The sequence below is a fragment of the Haliotis cracherodii genome, unplaced genomic scaffold (assembly GCF_022045235.1).
Source record: "Haliotis cracherodii isolate W230 unplaced genomic scaffold, xgHalCrac1.p SCAF_7, whole genome shotgun sequence".
NCBI lineage: Eukaryota > Metazoa > Mollusca > Gastropoda > Lepetellida > Haliotidae > Haliotis > Haliotis cracherodii.
In genome coordinates, this window is record NW_027266330.1 from 44,921,449 (window position 1) to 44,941,109 (window position 19,661).

Consider the following 19,661-nt stretch of genomic DNA (forward strand, 5'->3'; position numbering starts at 1 on the left):
TGTGTGTCTAATGATGGTGTTATCATGGTGCAGGCGTGTCTGATGATGGTGTTATCATGGTGTAGGCGTGTCTGATGATGGTGTCATCATGGTGAATGTGTGTCTGATGATGGTGTTATCATGGTGTATGTGTGTCTGATGATGGTGTTATCATGGTGTAGGTGTGTCTGATGATGGTGTTATCATGGTGTATGTGTGTCTGATGATGGTGTTATCATGGTGTAGGCGTGTCTGATGATGGTGTTATCAAGGTGTATGATGATGGTGTTATCAAGGTGTAGGTGTGTCTGATGATGGTGTTATCATGGTGTATGTGTGTCTGATGATGGTGTTATCATGGTGTATGTGTGTCTGATGATGGTGTAGGTGTGTCTGTTGATGGTGTTATCAAGGTTTATGTGTATGATGATAGTGTTATCATGGTGTAGTTGTGTCTGATGATTGTGTTATCAAGGTTTATGTGTATGATGTGTAATCAAGGTGTATATGTATGATGATGGTGTTATCAAGGTGTATGTGTGTCTAATGATGGTGTTATCATGGTGCAGGTGTGTCTGATGATGGTGTTATCATGGTGTATGTGTGTCTGATGATGGTGTTATCATGGTGTAGGCGTGTCTGATGATGGTGTTATCAAGGTGTATGATGATGGTGTTATCAAGGTGTAGGTGTGTCTGATGATGGTGTTATCATGGTGTATGTGTGTCTGATGATGGTGTTATCATGGTGTAGGCGTGTCTGATGATGGTGTTATCAAGGTGTATGATGATGGTGTTATCAAGGTGTAGGTGTGTCTGATGATGGTGTTATCATGGTGTATGTGTGTCTGATGATGGTGTTATCATGGTGTATGTGTGTCTGATGATGGTGTAGGTGTGTCTGTTGATGGTGTTATCAAGGTTTATGTGTATGATGATAGTGTTATCATGGTGTAGTTGTGTCTGATGATTGTGTTATCAAGGTTTATGTGTATGATGTGTAATCAAGGTGTATATGTATGATGATGGTGTTATCATGGTGTAGGTGTGTCTGATGATGGTGTTATCATGGTGTAGGCGTGTCTGATGATGGTGTTATCATAGTGTAGGTGTGTGTGATGATGGTGGTATCAAGGTGTATGTGTCTGGTGATGGTGTTATCACGGTGTAGGTGTGTCTGATGATGGTGTTATCATGGTGTAGGTGTGTCTGATGATGGTGTTATCAAGGTGTAGGCGTGTCTGATGATGGTGTTATCATGGTGTAGGCGTGTCTGATGATGGTGTTATTATGGTGTAGGTGTGTCTGATGATGGTGTTATCATGGTGTAGGTGTGTCTGATGATGGTGTTATCATGGTGTATGCGTGTCTGTTGATGGTGTTATCATGGTGTAGGCGTGTCTGATGATGGTGTTATCATGGTGTAGGCGTGTCTGATGATGGTGTTATCATGGTGTAGGCGTGTCTGATGATGGTGTTATCATGGTGTATGCGTGTCTGTTGATGGTGTTATCATGGTGTAGGTGTGTCTGATGATGGTGTTATCAAGGTGTAGATGTGTCTGGTGATGGTGTTATCGTGGTGTAGGCGTGTCTGATGATGGTGTTATCATGGTGTAGGCGTGTCTGATGATGGTGTTATCATGGTGTCGGCGTGTCTGATGGTGGTGTTATCATGTTGTAGGCGTGTCTGATGATGGTGTTATCAAGGTGTAGGTGTGTCTGGTGATGGTGGTATCTTGATTCACATGTCTGAGGTTCGTGATGCCATCGTTTAGATTTCAGGAAAAGCACATATATTTGATAATTTATTAATGACTCTAAATAAATAAGTTGGTATTTACACCGCGGGGGACATTGGAGACATTCATTGTGTGTATACAGTAATAGCAAAGGCAATGAATACCGTGATCCTGTGGCGAGGCAGATGACCTTTACCGAACATCCAGTATGACCAGTGACACAGATAGCTCATGCCGATCAGAAGTCAGTACATTTCACAGTAAATACAACGTAGTACGAAAGTGGAAGACAAGTGCGTTAATTATACACAATGTCGCCATGCACACATCTAACGATTACCTCGTTACATTAATACCTGGGATTCATAGTTTGATATAAATCGATAAAATCTGCCGTTTGATGTCCACCCTACGAAACCCGCAGTTTCCCCCAATAGTGCGGGCTTCCCCATACTGTCATCCTCCCAGCTAGCAGCCGCCATCATGGCACAGCTGACGTGCTGCCAGGGTGGGTTGAGAGAGGATTGTATCAGGTGTACGCAATGACGACGCGCTAATGTCACTGACAACAATGTCACAAATAATACGTCCCGTTTGATTACATACACCCAATCGGAAGACACATCTTTGGTTTGGCATTCAAGTTGTTCGTTTTCACTCGTGTTCACACAAGACATTCATTCTGTTCATTGCTCTGCTGGAGGGTGCGTTCATTTCACAGTGTAGTTGCCCCGGCCCGGCCCGGCCCTACGGGGCCGTATGTCCACAGCATGGGGTGTGGGGGGAGGCATTAAATGTCCAAGGGCATGGGGTGTCATGATCGTGTCCATGGGTTTGGGGGTAGAGGGTGTCATTATTGTGTCCACGGGTTTGGGGGTATTGGGTGTCATGTTTTGACGGGTTTTTGGGGTATTCGGTGTCATGTTTGGAAGGGTTTGGGGTGTCCTTCGTTCAGTTCACGCTACAAGTGTCGAGTCTACAAGTGGCTACTACACCTTCAACACAAAAAGGCCTTCAAAACTTGGCATTTCGCCTGACATCACCGGAAATCACGCGAAGCACCGGGAATATGGCTTTCCGTTTACTCGAATTTCACGTTTGAACTGACGATATTTTACGGCTCGCCGAGGGTATCATCTTTAATATTTCTAGAGCTTCGTTGTATGTTGGCGGCGGTGTCGTTATATTCGAATCATTGTAACTGAATAAGTCGTGCAGTGATATATGCATTCCAAGGAAGCGTCTTGGTTCAGACGACGTCTCCACCTCGATGTCTACCCTGTCCATAACCGGGTTATCCACACCCGATGATATGATTGGACGGTCTTCTATGATGTCACCGGAAATGGTAGAAATAGACAAATCTGATTGGCTTTCCACACTGGAAATGGACACGCGGCTGTGGGGAGACCGGTGTTCGCTCTCACCCAGTAGGCCCGTCGTACTGTCGTATCTTTCTAACATCCCACTGTCTCCAAACAGCTGCTCGTAGGTGGGTGGTGGGTCCACGTAACTTGAGGGAGTGGCGCTGTCTGCGCTTGCCGTGCCTGACGATCCGTTTTCCTGTCGGATACGCTCTGCCTTCGCCCTTTTCAGCTGGACAATGAGCACACAGATGAGCGGCACGATGACAGAGAGACCTGCGGCCATTGCGATAAATCCTCCATCGTACACCGGCACTTCGTTGTCATCTGTAAAACATATTCATTAAACGTCACAGCACATCAGGATCAGATACGTTAAATTTAAAAAAGGACTTGATCATTTAAGAAATATGTTTTTAGTTAATTGGAATTTTCATATTAACACAGATGTCGGTATATTCATAGTACCTGTTATACCTCTTTTTGTTTCAAATATCTGTTTCAATATGGTTTGAAGCATACCAATGGACCATTCAAATTGTTACATGCAATGTTGACAGTTCCCAAAAGTATATCACTGGAACAGATATACCACACTAAGCTAGTAAGATTCGGGCCAATAACAGATTGTGTCAGTGAAAAAAAGTCGGAAATTAACCCTGATTGCTCTGTGCCTGCCTCCGGAAATAATTTAACTTGCACAAATGACAAAGCGGCCTACAGACTTCCCTATAATTTCAACGACTGAGTGTAACCTTAACGTCTGAGTGTAACCTTAACGTCTGAGTGTAACCTTGACGTCTGCCCTGTAATCTCCACGTTTGAGTGGTGTAGCCTCAACGTCTGAGTGGTGTAGCCTTAACATCTGCCATGTAATCTCAACGTCTGAGTGGTGTAAGCCTTAACGTCTGCCCTGTAATCTCAACGTCTGAGTGGTGTAGCCTTAACATCTGCCATGTAATCTCAACGTCTGAGTGGTGTAAGCCTTAACGTCTGCCCTGTAATCTCAACGTCTGAGTGGTGTAAGCCTTAACGTCTGCCCTGTAATCTCAACGTCTGAGTGGTGTAGCCTTAACGTCTGCCCTGTAATCTCAACGTCTGAGTGGTGTAAGCCTTAACGTCTGCCATGTAATCTCAACGTCTGAGTGGTGTAAGCCTTAACATCTGCCCTGTAATCTCAACGTCTGAGTGGTGTAAGCCTTAACATCTGCCATGTAATCTCAACGTCTGAGTGGTGTAAGCCTTAACGTCTGCCCTGTAATCTCAACGTCTGAGTGGTGTAAGCCTTAACGTCTGCCCTGTAATCTCAACGTCTGAGTGGTGTAAGCCTTAACGTCTGCCATGTAATCTCAACGTCTGAGTGGTGTAAGCCTTAACGTCTGCCCTGTAATCTCAACGTCTGAGTGGTGTAGCCTTAACATCTGCCCTGTAATCTCAACGTCTGAGTGGTGTAAGCCTTAACGTCTGCCCTGTAATCTCAACGTCTGAGTGGTGTAAGCCTTAACGTCTGCCCTGTAATCTCAACGTCTGAGTGGTGTAGCCTTAACATCTGCCATGTAATCTCAACGTCTGAGTGGTGTAAGCCTTAACGTCTGCCATGTAATCTCAACGTCTGAGTGGTGTAGCCTTAACGTCTGCCATGTAATCTCAACGTCTGAGTGGTGTAAGCCTTAACGTCTGCCATGTAATCTCAACGTCTGAGTGGTGTAGCCTTAACGTCTGCCCTGTAATCTCAACGTCTGAGTGGTGTAGCCTTAACATCTGCCCTGTAATCTCAACGTCTGAGTGGTGTAAGCCTTAACGTCTGAGTGGTGTAGCCTCAACGTCTGAGTGGTGTAGCCTTAACGTCTGCCCTGTAATCTCAACGTCTGAGTGGTGTAGCCTTAACATCTGCCATGTAATCTCAACGTCTGAGTGGTGTAAGCCTTAACGTCTGCCATGTAATCTCAACGTCTGAGTGGTGTAGCCTTAACGTCTGCCATGTAATCTCAACGTCTGAGTGGTGTAAGCCTTAACGTCTGCCATGTAATCTCAACGTCTGAGTGGTGTAGCCTTAACATCTGCCCTGTAATCTCAACGTCTGAGTGGTGTAAGCCTTAACGTCTGAGTGGTGTAAGCCTCAACGTCTGCCCTGTAATCTCAATGTCTGAGTGGTGTAGCCTTAACGTCTGCCCTGTAATCTCAACGTCTGAGTGGTGTAAGCCTTAACGTCTGAGTGCAAGGTGTCCATGCATCTACTTCTACAACACGTGTAGGATGTCCATGCATCTACTTCTACAACACGTGTAGATTGTCTATGCATCTACTTCAGAACACGCCGGTTGTCGGTCAGGTTACACGCGGTAATGCATCGCATTATTTCTAATTCAGCGCGGACCTCACGGTAAGGAATGCTTTCTCTGACAGTGAATGTATGAATAGACGCATTCCATATGGACTAATACATATAGTCTGATTTTCATATAATTATATTCAGCATATTTGTTGTTTCCATGAAATAGACGGCATATATGTTAATCCGCGTTCCGGTAGAGATACCACTGCAGATAATTTTCAGGAATTCTGTACAACAAAACCTGAAGACAATCGTCTCGACTATAATGGTGGACCTAACACTGCAGATAATTTTCAGGAATTCTGTACAACAAAACCTGAAGACAATCGTCTCGACTACAATGGTGGACCTAACAGAATTAAGGGCGGGGAATACAGCAGCGTGAAGCAGCCTCATAGAAAACAGCTGACACCTGAATTTACGCGGCAAGAAGCACGCACGTGCCTGCTACTATGTATATCATTAATTTATACAGTATGTGCACATACACTCGTATCATGCGATACATAACTCCACCTATTGATGAAGAATCGACAACATTGTTCTTTTTACAATTCTTGTTTTCTATCTAACACTTCAGAGCAGATATGGATAATATCATTTTGCTATTGTTTGAATTCCGATCATAGATCAGTCATGAACTAACATGTTCATCGTGATATCTAGAATCATCTAGAATTGCGTAAGTTGCTAGTTGCTAGTTGCTAATCACCTTGACACAAGTAGCGGATCTCATAGTCGCTACAGAAGATTGTACCCGGTTGGTCGCGGTCTCGACACACCAGGCCTGTGGCGTTGCAGGGAACGTGAAGTATGTTGCTGGAGAACGTCCATCTGTTCTTGAAGGTGAAGGCCGTCCCCACCGCCCTACACTCTGCCTGTGTTACTGACCCGCCCGTGCACAGGGTCTCGTGTGTCTGTGGAGAAATGTACTCAATACATCATCTTTTATTGTACCTGTGAGGGTGTCAGGTGACACAGGTGAAAATAGTTTTTTTTTTTTTAAAATCGTCAGCAATAACTGGAATGGCTAGATGTGATTGAGTTTAAACAATTCTATACAGTAGCGATCTGTTTCTTCCATCTCTGTGCGGGCTCTACGTACCTGATTGCGTCACGTATGTCATCAATCACCACTAACGAATAAAAAACATGTGTGTCCAATGTCAGCTTCCTTACAGTAACATGGCTACATATGCGTTCATTTACAGCGTTGTCAGTCACGCGGTATGTCATGGAGTTCATTGTGTGAAAACTGCAGTTAATAATTATTGTGACGAGGCGTAAGTATCACCCACACACTTCAACACGTCATCATGGGTATTGCCAATTAAGACAAATAAATACAAACTACAATGGCGTTTTTTTTACAATTCGTACTGGAATAGCATCTATAGAGTTCTCAGATTAGACAAAAACACAAAACTCAGCAGTTTGCTTCTCAAGGTTAAAACAACATGTCCAAATTTACAGGGTGCCATTGTACAAGTGGCATTTTGCTGACAATATCCAAACAATGCATATGCTTGTAAACAGCCTTTGATATCTTAGTGAAACATTTTGGGCAGATATCGAACACATGGTAGGTTCTGAGAAAAAGTTGATTTTTCAGTTACTTTTTTTGTCAATGTCACAAAGAGTTACTTCGTTATTCCAGCATTTACGACATGACACCTGTCCACGTGACACGCGTCCACGCCGATGTTCACAACACATTGTTGTCAGGTTTACTGTAGCAGCTGAGTGTGTCGGAGTGTTGTCGTAGCCGCAGCCGACAGGCATTATTACTGCAGTTTCGACAAGTTTATATCTGTTTCGACCACTGCATGTCGTCCTCCGGTAAACGAGGTGAATGAAGCTGTCAGCGAGACATCCACGTGTCATGGGAAACATGTCGGTCACGATGTGCACCTGACACTGAAACATGTGTGCGTCCCGACACGTGCCACGTCGGACTGGTGAACCGTCAACTTCATATAACATTCGTTCAACTCAGTACTGGCGCCATCAACAACCACTAGCTACTGTTTTCATGACTTGTGTCGAGGTTCGTCACATGGATAGTTAGATTCCCATCTAATAGATGTAATTTGAAACTCAAACCTACAGATTGCGCGGTTCGGTGAACCAATAACAACGAACCCCACCCACGGGCAAGGAAATGTCGGGATTGGTGAATGTATGTATTCCGCTACAGCACCTTGGAGCTGATCTGCCACGATTGCACAATCCCACATTATCGTATGTACCCGCAGCAGCACCAGGGCGGTAATTGGAGAGGCCGCCAGGAGTCCAACAATTAGTGCTAATTGTCTACACCAAAGCTATACTATGTTAATTACGCAAATACACGCGACATTTAGGATAAAAGTGTATTGCATAATACTTGGTTAGTCATGACTCCATTCGTATGACATGTCAGCGTGACCTCTCTCTCTCTCTCTCTCTCTCTCTCTCTCTCTCTCTCTCTCTCTCTCTCTCTCTCTCTCTCTCTCTCTCTCTCTCTCTCTCTCTCTCCAATGACTTAGCACGGTACACACCTGTTTTACACTACCGATTGTCTCCTCCTCGACTCCATCATATGGCGTGTCCGTGTTGAACCACTCCGTCCAAGCAGACTGCCCTGCAACAGGAATAAAACCATAGTTAGTTGTCCAGTACTTGCCACCATCCATTCGCTGTGCATTGGTGACACAAGGACTTGAGGAGGAAGCCAAGCAACAATCAAGTATCAGGTAGATGTCGCAGGGGCTTGTTGGACCGAATTCAGAATCATGCTGTAAGTGTTGTGAACTAAAAGTGCAAACTCACAAAAGTTCACAAAGTTTAGCCCTAAGGTCGCCTGACGTGACTTCGCAGGACGGGACAATGCATGTCAATAGAACAGCGTGTAGCCTGTCTTACAGACCCTGATACAAATATATATCAAATACAGCCCATGCAAGTCTATAATGCATGTTTGGCAAGTCTAGATCACTGCAGTATCAGGAATGAAGAGAGTCACTGGGCTCCTTTTTATTATATTTTTTATTAAGATGACTGAACAACTGTTTTTTTATGTACGATATGTTCATTTCAGAGACTAGATGTTAGTCTAGAACAGCGTAGTGCCGCTTGGCTGGGGGTAGGACATCGCCTTCTTGTCGGAAGTATGACATACACATTACTGTATCCCTCGTAATAAACATAAGCAACAACAATATGTAAACATGAAAAACAAAAACACCCTAATCCAACTGATTATCAAGAATATATCATCGATGGCTATACCCAGCTCCATCAAGTTAGAGTTAACATCAGGCACCGATCATCTGATACAGCTACAGCTAAAATGGAGCCCGAAGTGATGCAGGTCTCAGACATTTACCACTTCGGTGAAACCCACGAGCACGGGTATGGTGCTGACAAAGCCTAGAAACATAATCGAGGCGAACCGTCATTCGAACCCACAATCATAGGTTTCCGGCGTGCCCAAGGGATGCAACTCTGCACAGCGAATCGCGGCGCCTTAGACGACTGGGCCACTCAGTTGGGATCGATGACATGCATCAACCAAGTCAGCGAGCCTGACCACCCCATCCCGATAGTCGCCTCTTACAACTAGCATAGTTGCCTTTTACGGCAAGCATGGGGTGCTGAAGACCTATTCTATCCAGGAATCTTCACGGGTGTTATCATACTGATCGAGCTCAATCACACGTGGCAGGTTGGCCGGCAGCTGGAGTTACATTAAGTATTGCGCTTTCTTCCATGTTTACTTTACGTAGATTATCAATATCAAAATCGTCATCTGCCGAAACTTCATTTAAAACAAGCGTCATCCGAAGATGACATATCCCCCCGACCTGGCATGTCAGTAAACTGTATGTACCTTCAAATGTATTTAGATTGGCAAGGAAATCTTTTTCCTTGATGCCCAAACCAGAAATATAATGCCAATGATAATGTTTAAATGTTTAGCGAACAGTTAATCCGTGTGCTGAGCTCCTCACGTGCCACCAATCTGCCCTTTAAATCATACACAGCCAAGCGCTGCTGTTCAAAGCATCAATAAACAATTGAAGGCAATTAATTGACTCTTAAGTACTGACACCTTGTCCTCAAATTACTCCCTCAATTAACAATAGTAACACAGTGATTGAAGTGGATATATTCTGTACATGTACAGTGCTTACTTTTGTTATTTATCGAGTAACATGTCACATGACTTGGTCTGACGGCCGAAACGAACGACGGATATAACGAACTACAATTAGTGGTCCCTTTGAGTTCGTCATAACAGTGGCTACTGTATTTGTTTCAGGGTCCGTATGACAGAGTAGCCTGCATTGTATGACGGCCGTACCGTAGTGTACTCAGTCAGCCTCGAGCCAACCATCCTACCCCTGTTGGTGTGCATATTGTTTGGAGTCACGTGTATTGTTGCCCGGACATCAACATAGCTTTGTAAACATACCGACACGTGTCAGTGGACGTAACGCTACAACAAATAACATTTGAATAAAAAATTGTGAAATCTACCCAGCTTTCTTTCTTGTTACATGGGTGATACCATTTTACTTAATCAAGGGTACAGGGTACTACTTACTGATGCAACCAGCCATAACGAGTGTTGTTTTAACAGGTCTGCGTTTTGGCAGGTCTACGTTTTGGCAGGTCTACGTTTTGGCAGGTCTACGTTTTGGCAGGTCTACGTTTTGGGAAGATACCGCCACAACACGTACCAGCGTGTTGGGTCTGTTGACACCAGGAGTCACGCTTGCTTGACAGTACTTCTTTGGACCAGCACTATATTATTATCTCACCCTTACACTATTTGTGAAGGTTTAGGGCACTTTAATGCCTTATGGTTGATAATAATAATAATAATAATGATAATAATATCACCCACAGCAATACCACAGCTGATTCCCACTGAACCTCTGACTACCTACTTCTGACTAGATTCCCATATATGCACTCACGAACGAATAATGACCACGAAACGTTGTATTCGTCATGAAAAGGAAACACATGCTCATCAACAATTATCTTTATCATCCATATATGGAAATACAACGTGTCCCTTCATGACCGTACGTCAGTACACCTACTTAGCCACAACTATTAACATCATACCTGTGTTGCTGTAGTTTGTCATCTCCCGTGATCACTGACAACCCAAGTATCTAGTCAGATAGATCCACCACCAATTATTTGGAGATGCAGGGAAGAAGGCAGTATATATCCAACACGGCTGTGGGTGCTGTGCGGGTGTTGCCAGGTGAACTGCCTCGCTACTACTGTGGTATAGCAGACAGACTCGCGCTCTATACAAGTGGGTATAGGGGAACTGGGGCGTGTAATATGGGTCTATAACTGCCCGAGGCCGGAATAATCCACAATTAAACCAACCTCTTCCGCATCCGACTAGCATCTTAAACTGTGATTAATCCATGAGTGTTTTAGAGTTGCCAGGGCATGACGATAAGGACTGGACTGACACCTGTCCCAGGAAGTGATTTATGAAACGTACTAGCTTTGTGGAAACACCTGCAGTGATTGTGACGATTCCTTCTTTAACCACGTGTGAAGCTAACTGCTTTCTGAAGACGGGAGTGTGGAATGGGGTTGACGCACTAGAGCTGGAGGCGCTAATCTATTCGCAGGGCACACAGTTCCCGTTTATTGTTATAGGTAGTTAGATAGCCTTATAAAAATAAGATGTGACACTCCAGGGAGCGTCAGAAAAACTGGCACTGCTGAGAGCTGTCGGTGGCCACGCTTTAGGTAGACACTTCATCTATATATAAACAGACACGTTGACCGTTATAGTCCACATACAATATTATAAGACCATACTGACCCACATCACACACTTCAGAGATTGCAGTTTATGCAAAGTGCATGCTGTACTAAAATCATGCCAAAATTGGAATCCTCTTACTGACAAGAAACTAAAAGATAGTGAATTCCCAAATAATAATTTCTTTAGAAATGAGAACAACAATCTGCCAGCTACACAAATGCAACAAGAAATATGTTGGCTCAAGATTTGCAACCTCCACCCATTGGACTGGATACAGCTGGGACTAAGTACGACATAGACAACGTCGATGTCAGAATGAATACAGGCGAAGTGCAGACGGTAACACAGTTGAATTCACCAGGGCTGGCAGAGGAGGATGACTGTGGTCACACATTGATTGCTTTAATATTCACGGATTTCGGATGATTTGAACAGTTTATTGTAATAGGTGTATATACACTGTTTTTAGAGTTACTTGCAGACTAACCTCCAAGACGGACGATGGGAATGTGATACGCCCTTACTTTCATGTTCTTCTATCTTCTTCTAAGTTTAAAATTATTGAATTAATCTGAGCTGAATGTCGTCTAATATTAGAGAATGTGCAAGTGGGGATTGGTCGCTTCTTTCAACCTACACTATTGTGATATTGTTGATATTATATTTGTATTTTCAGCAAGGCAGCGTGTTAAATCACCTTTGAGCAGAATCGCATTCATGGCGGAGAAGTGTTCAAATTGAATTGGCAGTTAGTTTCACGTTCATCTCACGCTGTCAGCTAAATGAATCAGTTTACATTTCCAATACGAATCATCAATAATATGTACTCTCGTCACCGATTCTATCAATGTGTAGGAAGCTTGAAGATCACAAGTTGAATACCCACGCCGTCAGGAAACGACCGCCAGGGATACTGTATATAAACGTCTTCCCTCTATAGCTAGCACCTGCCACGACGACAGCTACCCCCGCGACCACCCATGTCCGACTACCACCCCTACCACCCATGTCCGTCTACCCCCTCGACCACCCATGTCCGAATACCATCCCCTAGACGCCTACCCCACACATGTCCGTCTACCCCCTCGACCACCCATGTCCGAATACCACCCCCAAGACGCATGCCCCACACATGTCCGACTACCACCCCCTACACACCTGCCCCACACATGTCCGACTACCATCCCCTACACACCTGCCCCACCCATGTCCGACTACCACCCCCTAGACGCGTGCCCCACCCATGTCCGACTACCACCCCCTAGACGCGTGCCCCACCCATGTCCGACTACCACCCCCTACACACCTGCCCCACCCATGTCCGACTACCACCCCCTACACACCTGCCCCACCCATATCCGACTACCACCCCCTACACACCTGCCCCACCCATGTCCGACTACCACCCCCTACACACCTGCCCCACCCATGTCCGACTACCACCCCCTACACACCTGCCCCACCGGTGTCCGACTACCACCCCCTACACACCTGCCCCACCCATGTCCGACTACCACCCCCTACACACCTGCCCCACCCATGTGGTTAGTGGTATGGATAATAGACATCAGTGACCTTGTCATATCGTTATGTGGTTGGGATGGCAGCCAAATCAGCAAACTGCTATGTTTGTTTATAACACGCGTGTCTTGTTGTTATTGTTTTCCCCGAGTCAGACAATATTTAATGTTTGATAAAGCCACCCTATGCCCGTGTCCAGCATCCCGCCGTGTATATTATACTGCGGTACATATTGACAGCTTGGACACAACAAGCACTGTATAACACATCACATACTGGTTTCAAAGCAAAGCGTGTGATTTCAAAAACCCATAAGTTGGGTTGCATAAAGTAGTTTCAAATGTTTGTATCTTTTGAAACGTAGCCACATGGACATGAAGACTTAAAAGTGAATTGATGCATTAAAATGAACGCCGGGTTAAAAAAAAACACACACCTGGGTGTGGTAAATCTTCTTCACTTAAAACATAATAGAAGTCATTATCCCAGTCACTGGCGACCTCAATGCACATGCAGTAGTAATACACTGGACATGCAGTAGATATACACTGGACATGTAGTAGTTATACACTGGACATGTAGTGGTTGTACACTGGACATGTAGTAGTTATACACTGGACATGTAGTAGTTATACACTGGACATGTAGTGGTTGTACACTGGACATGTAGTGGTTGTACACCGGACGTGTAGTAGTTATACACTGGACATGTAGTGGTTATACACTGGACATGTAGTGGTTGTACACTGGACATGTAGTAGTTATACATAGGACATGTAGTAGTTATACACTGGACATGCAGTAGTTATACACTGGACATGTAGTAGTTATACACTGGACATGTAGTAGTTATACACTGGACATGTAGTAGTTATACACTGGACATGTAGTGGTTATACACTGGACATGTAGTGGTTATACACTGGACATGTAGTAGTTATACACTGGACATGTAGTGGTTATACACTGGACATGTAGTGGTTATACACTGGACATGTAGTGGTTATACACTGGACATGTAGTGGTTGTACACTGGACATGTAGTGGTTATACACTGGACATGTAGTGGTTATACACTGGACATGTAGTAGTTATACACTGGACATGTAGTGGTTGTACACTGGACATGTAGTGGTTATACACTGGACATGTAGTGGTTATACACTGGACATGTAGTGGTTATACACTAGACATGTAGTGGTTGTACACTGGACATGTAGTGGTTGTATACTGGACATGTAGTAGTTGTACACTGGACATGTAGTGGTTATACACTGGACATGTAGTGGTTATACACTGGACATGTAGTGGTTATACACTGGACATGTAGTGGTTGTACACTGGACATGTAGTGGTTATACACTGGACATGTAGTAGTTATACACTGGACATGTAGTGGTTGTACACTGGACATGTAGTGGTTATACACTGGACATGTAGTGGTTATACACTGGACATGTAGTAGTTATACACTGGACATGTAGTGGTTGTACACTGGACATGTAGTGGTTGTATACTGGACATGTAGTAGTTGTACACTGGACATGTAGTGGTTATACACTGGACATGTAGTGGTTATACACTGGACATGTAGTGGTTATACACTGGACATGTAGTGGTTATACATTGGACGTGGTGGTTGTACACTGGACATAAATAAATAACAATGACAGGTTCACAAGAAATGTCGTCCAACATCTAGTAGTCCCGACTGTCGAGTTCAAATACCACTTGTGCTTGAGTGTCGGGACCTGCAAAATTTTAACAATAGCTTCTTGTTTCATAAAGTTAAAAAAGTGTTGACTGCCCCTACAATAGCCAGATGAACACGCACCCCCTGTTGTCACAACTTGAAGATTCGCTGCCCAAACATTGACTGTTGTCATCTGATAGCAAACTTACACGCAGTGAAGGTTAGGAGCAGGCTGACATTGAACTTAAAACGGGTCTCACGTTTGGACGTGAGATGGACACTCTGACAAACTACAAATCTCAACATGTCTGGTGAGAGCAAACAAATGTCATTCTGTGCCAATGAAGGCACCAGAATATGTAGCTGTGCACAAAACATTGTTTTTATTTACCCATGTATCCTACGAGGCCTGTGGATGAACACATTCGATCCACAAAGGGATGAAGTTAGTCACTTCTGAACAAAATCAAATGACACTATTTGCTTTCTTATTTATAATGTCACAACGAGATTACTTCTCACCAGGACATACTGAGTATACTCATATAGTATTGCACCAGGACATACTGAGTATATTCACATAATGTTGAACTCGGACATAATGAGTATACTCACATAGTGTTTCACTTGGACATACTGAGTATACTCGCATAGTGTTGGAACCGGACATAATGAGTATACTCCTCACATACTGTCGCACCAGGACATACTGAGTATACTCACATAGTGTTGCACCCGGACATACTGAGTATACTCACATAATGTTGCACCAGGACATACTGAGTATACCCACATAGTGTTGCACCAGGACATACTGAGTATACCCACATAGTGTTGCACCAGGAAATACTGAGTATACTCACATAGTGTTGCACCAGGACATACTGAGTATACCCACATAGTGTTGCACCAGGACATACTGAGTATACTCCTCATGTAGTATTGCCTCAGGACATACTGAGTATACTCGCATAGTGTCGCACCAGGACATACTGAGTATACCCACATAGTGTTGCACCAGGACATACTGAGTATACCCACATAGTGTTGCACCAGGACATACTGAGTATACTCCTCATGTAGTATTGCCTCAGGACATACTGAGTATACTCGCATAGTGTCGCACCAGGACATACTGAGTATACCCACATAGTGTTGCACCAGGCCATACTGAGTATACCCACATAGTGTTGCACCAGGACATACTGAGTATACTCCTCATGTAGTATTGCCTCAGGACATACTGAGTATACTCGCAGAGTGTCGCACCAGGACATACTGAGTATACTCGCATAGTGTTGCACACGGACATACTGAGTATACTCACATAGTGTTGCAGCAGGATATACTGAGTATACTCACATAATGTTGCACCAGGACATACTGAGTATACTCACATAATGTTGCACCAGGGCATACTGAGTATACTCGCATAGTGTTGCACCCGGACATACTGAGTATACTCACATAGTGTTGCACCCGGTCATACTGAGTATACTCACATAATGTTGCACCAGGGCATACTGAGTATACTTGCATAAAGGAAAGCCCGAAGTAATGCAGGTCTCAGACGTTTACCACTTCGGTGAAGGGCACTGGTATGGTGCTGACAAACCTAGAAACATAAGCTGTACCAGGATTTACTGACTATACTCATATAGGGCTGCGTCAGGATATACTGAGTATACTACATAGGGCTGCACCAGGATATACTGAGTATACTCAAATAGGGCTGTGCCAGGATATACTTACATAGGGTTGCACCATGATATACTGAGTATACTCAGATAGGGCTGCACCAGGATATACTGAGTATACTAACATAGGGCTGCACCATGATATACTGAGTATACTCACATATGGCTGCACCAGGATATACTGAGTATACTCACATAGTGCTGCCACAACTATATACTGAGTACCCCGAAGATCAGGATAGAGAATAGGTCTTCAGCAACCCAAGCTTACTGTAAGAGGTGACTAACAGGATCGGGTGGTAAGGCTCACTGACTTGGAAGATGCATGTCATGGTATCCCAATTGCGTAGATCGATGCCCATGATATCAATCACTGGATGTCGACAGGCGGTCGATGTAGGCCTGAACTGATGGATGACACTACAACGTGCACCTGCTACCTCAATAGGGTTTACTCCTCTCCTAACCCATGCCACATAAAGACTGGCGATAAGCTGTACGTGTTCCCTTACATGGGAACAGCACATGCATGGGTCCATGTTAACTTATTTTATAATTGACTGTGTCATAATGTGTACGCGTGCATTATGATAAGAAACAAAGCGATCAGGTTAGGCTCGATAGATTTACACTGTCGTCACAGTAGGCTGACATCAACTGGGAGCCTGTCTGCAGCACGACCGTCAGTTATCGTCGTATGCTTCTTTTAGGAAATGCGAAATAATAAAAAGCATTATTATTGTTTCGCTTTCACGGCGTCACACGACTGTCCGATGTTTTTACAGTGTCTCATATTTGCATTTACTCGCTATTTAAGATGTACCACACAGTGTGATACTAGCTTCGCCTGACAACTGCACGCTACACATGACACAGTGGTAAGACGGCTTCCGGTCTAGTGAACAGAAATAGTATGCCTTATGTTTTTGTAACTGCCTGAGTGTATATTATAGGTGATACCTACAAACAAAAGGGATGTTCTGGACATGAGATCCTAGACATGTGGCGTCAGTGGCATGAACAGGACATGAAATTAGTTGTAGGCTCATTTCGGTGCATAGTTCCGCAATGTTCGCGCCAACATGCACGGGTCACGCACCTGAAAACCCACCTTTATATCACCTGACCTGAAAAAAGTATATCAAATCTACAACATCCTGGATACATGTTTTTCGTACGCAATACCATGTGACGTGAATTCAATTGTGCAATCACTTCCTGGTATATATAAAGCAATCTTGCTTTCAATACATTGTTGATTTTCTTTACCTCCAGACATTCACGTCTAGTCAAACTCAACGAATTTCCTTCAAGATACCAGGCCATTATCAGTCATTTTCTTTGTAACGCTTACATTTTCTGTGTTAGTCATATGCCTTGTAACGCGTTAGGCGTGTTGTCCAGATACCATAACACGAAGGAAAAGAACTTCCAAGACGAAGCCGATCTTGTTGTGTGGTGGCCGTTCGTGTGTCACCAGCACGATCTATGAACTGTGATTGATTATAGGTGTCACTAGACCACTTCACTTAACACGTTCTGTCTCCAGTGGGAAAGTGTGTCACGATATGAAGTCATCAACTGCGCTGACCAATACGCCTGATTGTCCCAGCGACTGATCAAGTTATTGACAGGACTTGCCCCAAGGGCAAGACACCAGAGCTGTCAGACAGGCCTCTGACATAACGCCCACCACGGATAAAGAGATGCCACTTCAGAAACAATCAACTATTTCTGTAAACATAAATCCTGCTTTATATCCAGCGTCACTATTGAGTTCTCTATATAAAAAATTCTCTCAATCTTCAAAGTCAAGTATAAGTCAAAGTATTAATCGAGTGCTTCGGGAATCTAGGCTTACACTATGTGTGGGGTAAACTGTTGCTTATCCAGAGAATTATAATTATCTTCATTCTATTATGTCCCTTAATCGAATGGATATAATAATGTGCATTGGATAATCGAGGCTGGCGTGACGTCGTACCGGGTCCCGTTTCTAATCATTGTTACAAACATTGGCCGTGTCCGTCAAATAGCCACATTAACACATGGCATCCATTCTACCGAAGAACACATGCAAGTTAATTAAAGTGATCTGGTTGAGTTCAGACACGGTGTAACGTTTTGACAAAGTTAACTTTCCCGTGCTGCACGTTTAGAGCCAGTACCTTCATGCCGGGTTCATCACCTCCTCCAGTGTTTTAATGCTTTATAAAGCGATTGGAGGTTATATAGCAGTCCTCAATTCTGTTGTTCTATAATCAATATGCCTCAACAATCGCCCCTTAGATCGCTGGTGTAAATGTTAATACTATAAGTAGTGGGATAGTGTCGTTGGCCGACCGCCACCGGGTGTTCGATTACGCGGAATGTTCGTAAATTCAATACATTTACGTTAAACGTTAAAAGTGACAATCGATGTACGCTTACTCGTATCTGTGCAGATATCCGTCGTGTCAATGCCCCAACAGCCTTGGAACAATTAATCAATGTATGTCATCTGTCACGCAAATTTCGATCATTCTAGACACATCGTAATACTCATGACTTTGTAATATGTGAATATGTTCATGTTCACATTCCATCATCTATCAGTGGAAACAGATGTTTGGCCTGTACACGTGAACGTGGTAGACAAAGAGAAATAACTAGAGCTGCGCGAGGACACTCGCTAACGGAGGACTATTGACGTATTGAGTGTAGTATTGGCTGAAAAAATATTTATGGAACTGTACATACATCTAATGTACAGATATATATGCAGATAAGACACATATGAAGATGCTTTACCTGAAACTAATGTTATGTCCAGAATACATCCCAGTGTCCAGATGGGTACCACAGCGCTCCAGCCTGTCATCACGTTGCCGGTCACAAATACACTGAGTGGAATTCCCTGACATGTGAAGTACCAGCCTCGTTCTGAGGTTGTATTAATTGTGACGTCACATTTTTTTCCGAAAATAGACACAGTCAACCGTGATTAAGTATTCAGGGAAGGGCTAGTCTACTTGGAAACATTGCCCTGCCGGAACTGTCCTAGAGGCTGTTGTCCCGATGAGGCGGAGGTGTCGACGTGGTGTGTTATACAACTCAGCTGGGTACTGCACACGTTTGTTTGTGTTCAACTTTCTTAAACCACAGGACCATGTAACTAATAATAACAAACTCGCAGATTAGGCCTTGTTTGTTAATATTATTAGTTACATATAGTTTCATGTATTTATGTTATGTGTATATATATGATATTCTCATCTCCACACCATATAAATACTCTTTTTTGTTCCAGGTCCCAAGTGGGCGTTTTTGTACAATAAAATATTCTTGATTATCTATGGTGCTGTGCTTGAAAACACGACACGTAATGATATGCGACAGGAGGCGAGTCTAACGGTGTTAGTTTCCATTCGTATCAGGTTTATTTTAATGTGATCAGTTTTTGAGAAACACGATTTGTTCCAGAAAACACTGAAAAAAATAATTTTACCAGTCTTGAAGCAGTGACCGAAAACACATTTTATGCCGAAGAGATGTATTGATACAC

General features: G+C 43.8%; 1 pseudogene; it reads right to left on the reverse strand.

Annotated features, from left to right (window-relative positions):
* Positions 1 to 1,772: 1,772 nt before the first annotated feature.
* On the reverse strand, positions 1,773 to 19,020 carry LOC139447424 (uncharacterized; annotated as a pseudogene).
* Positions 19,021 to 19,661: the final 641 nt, after the last annotated feature.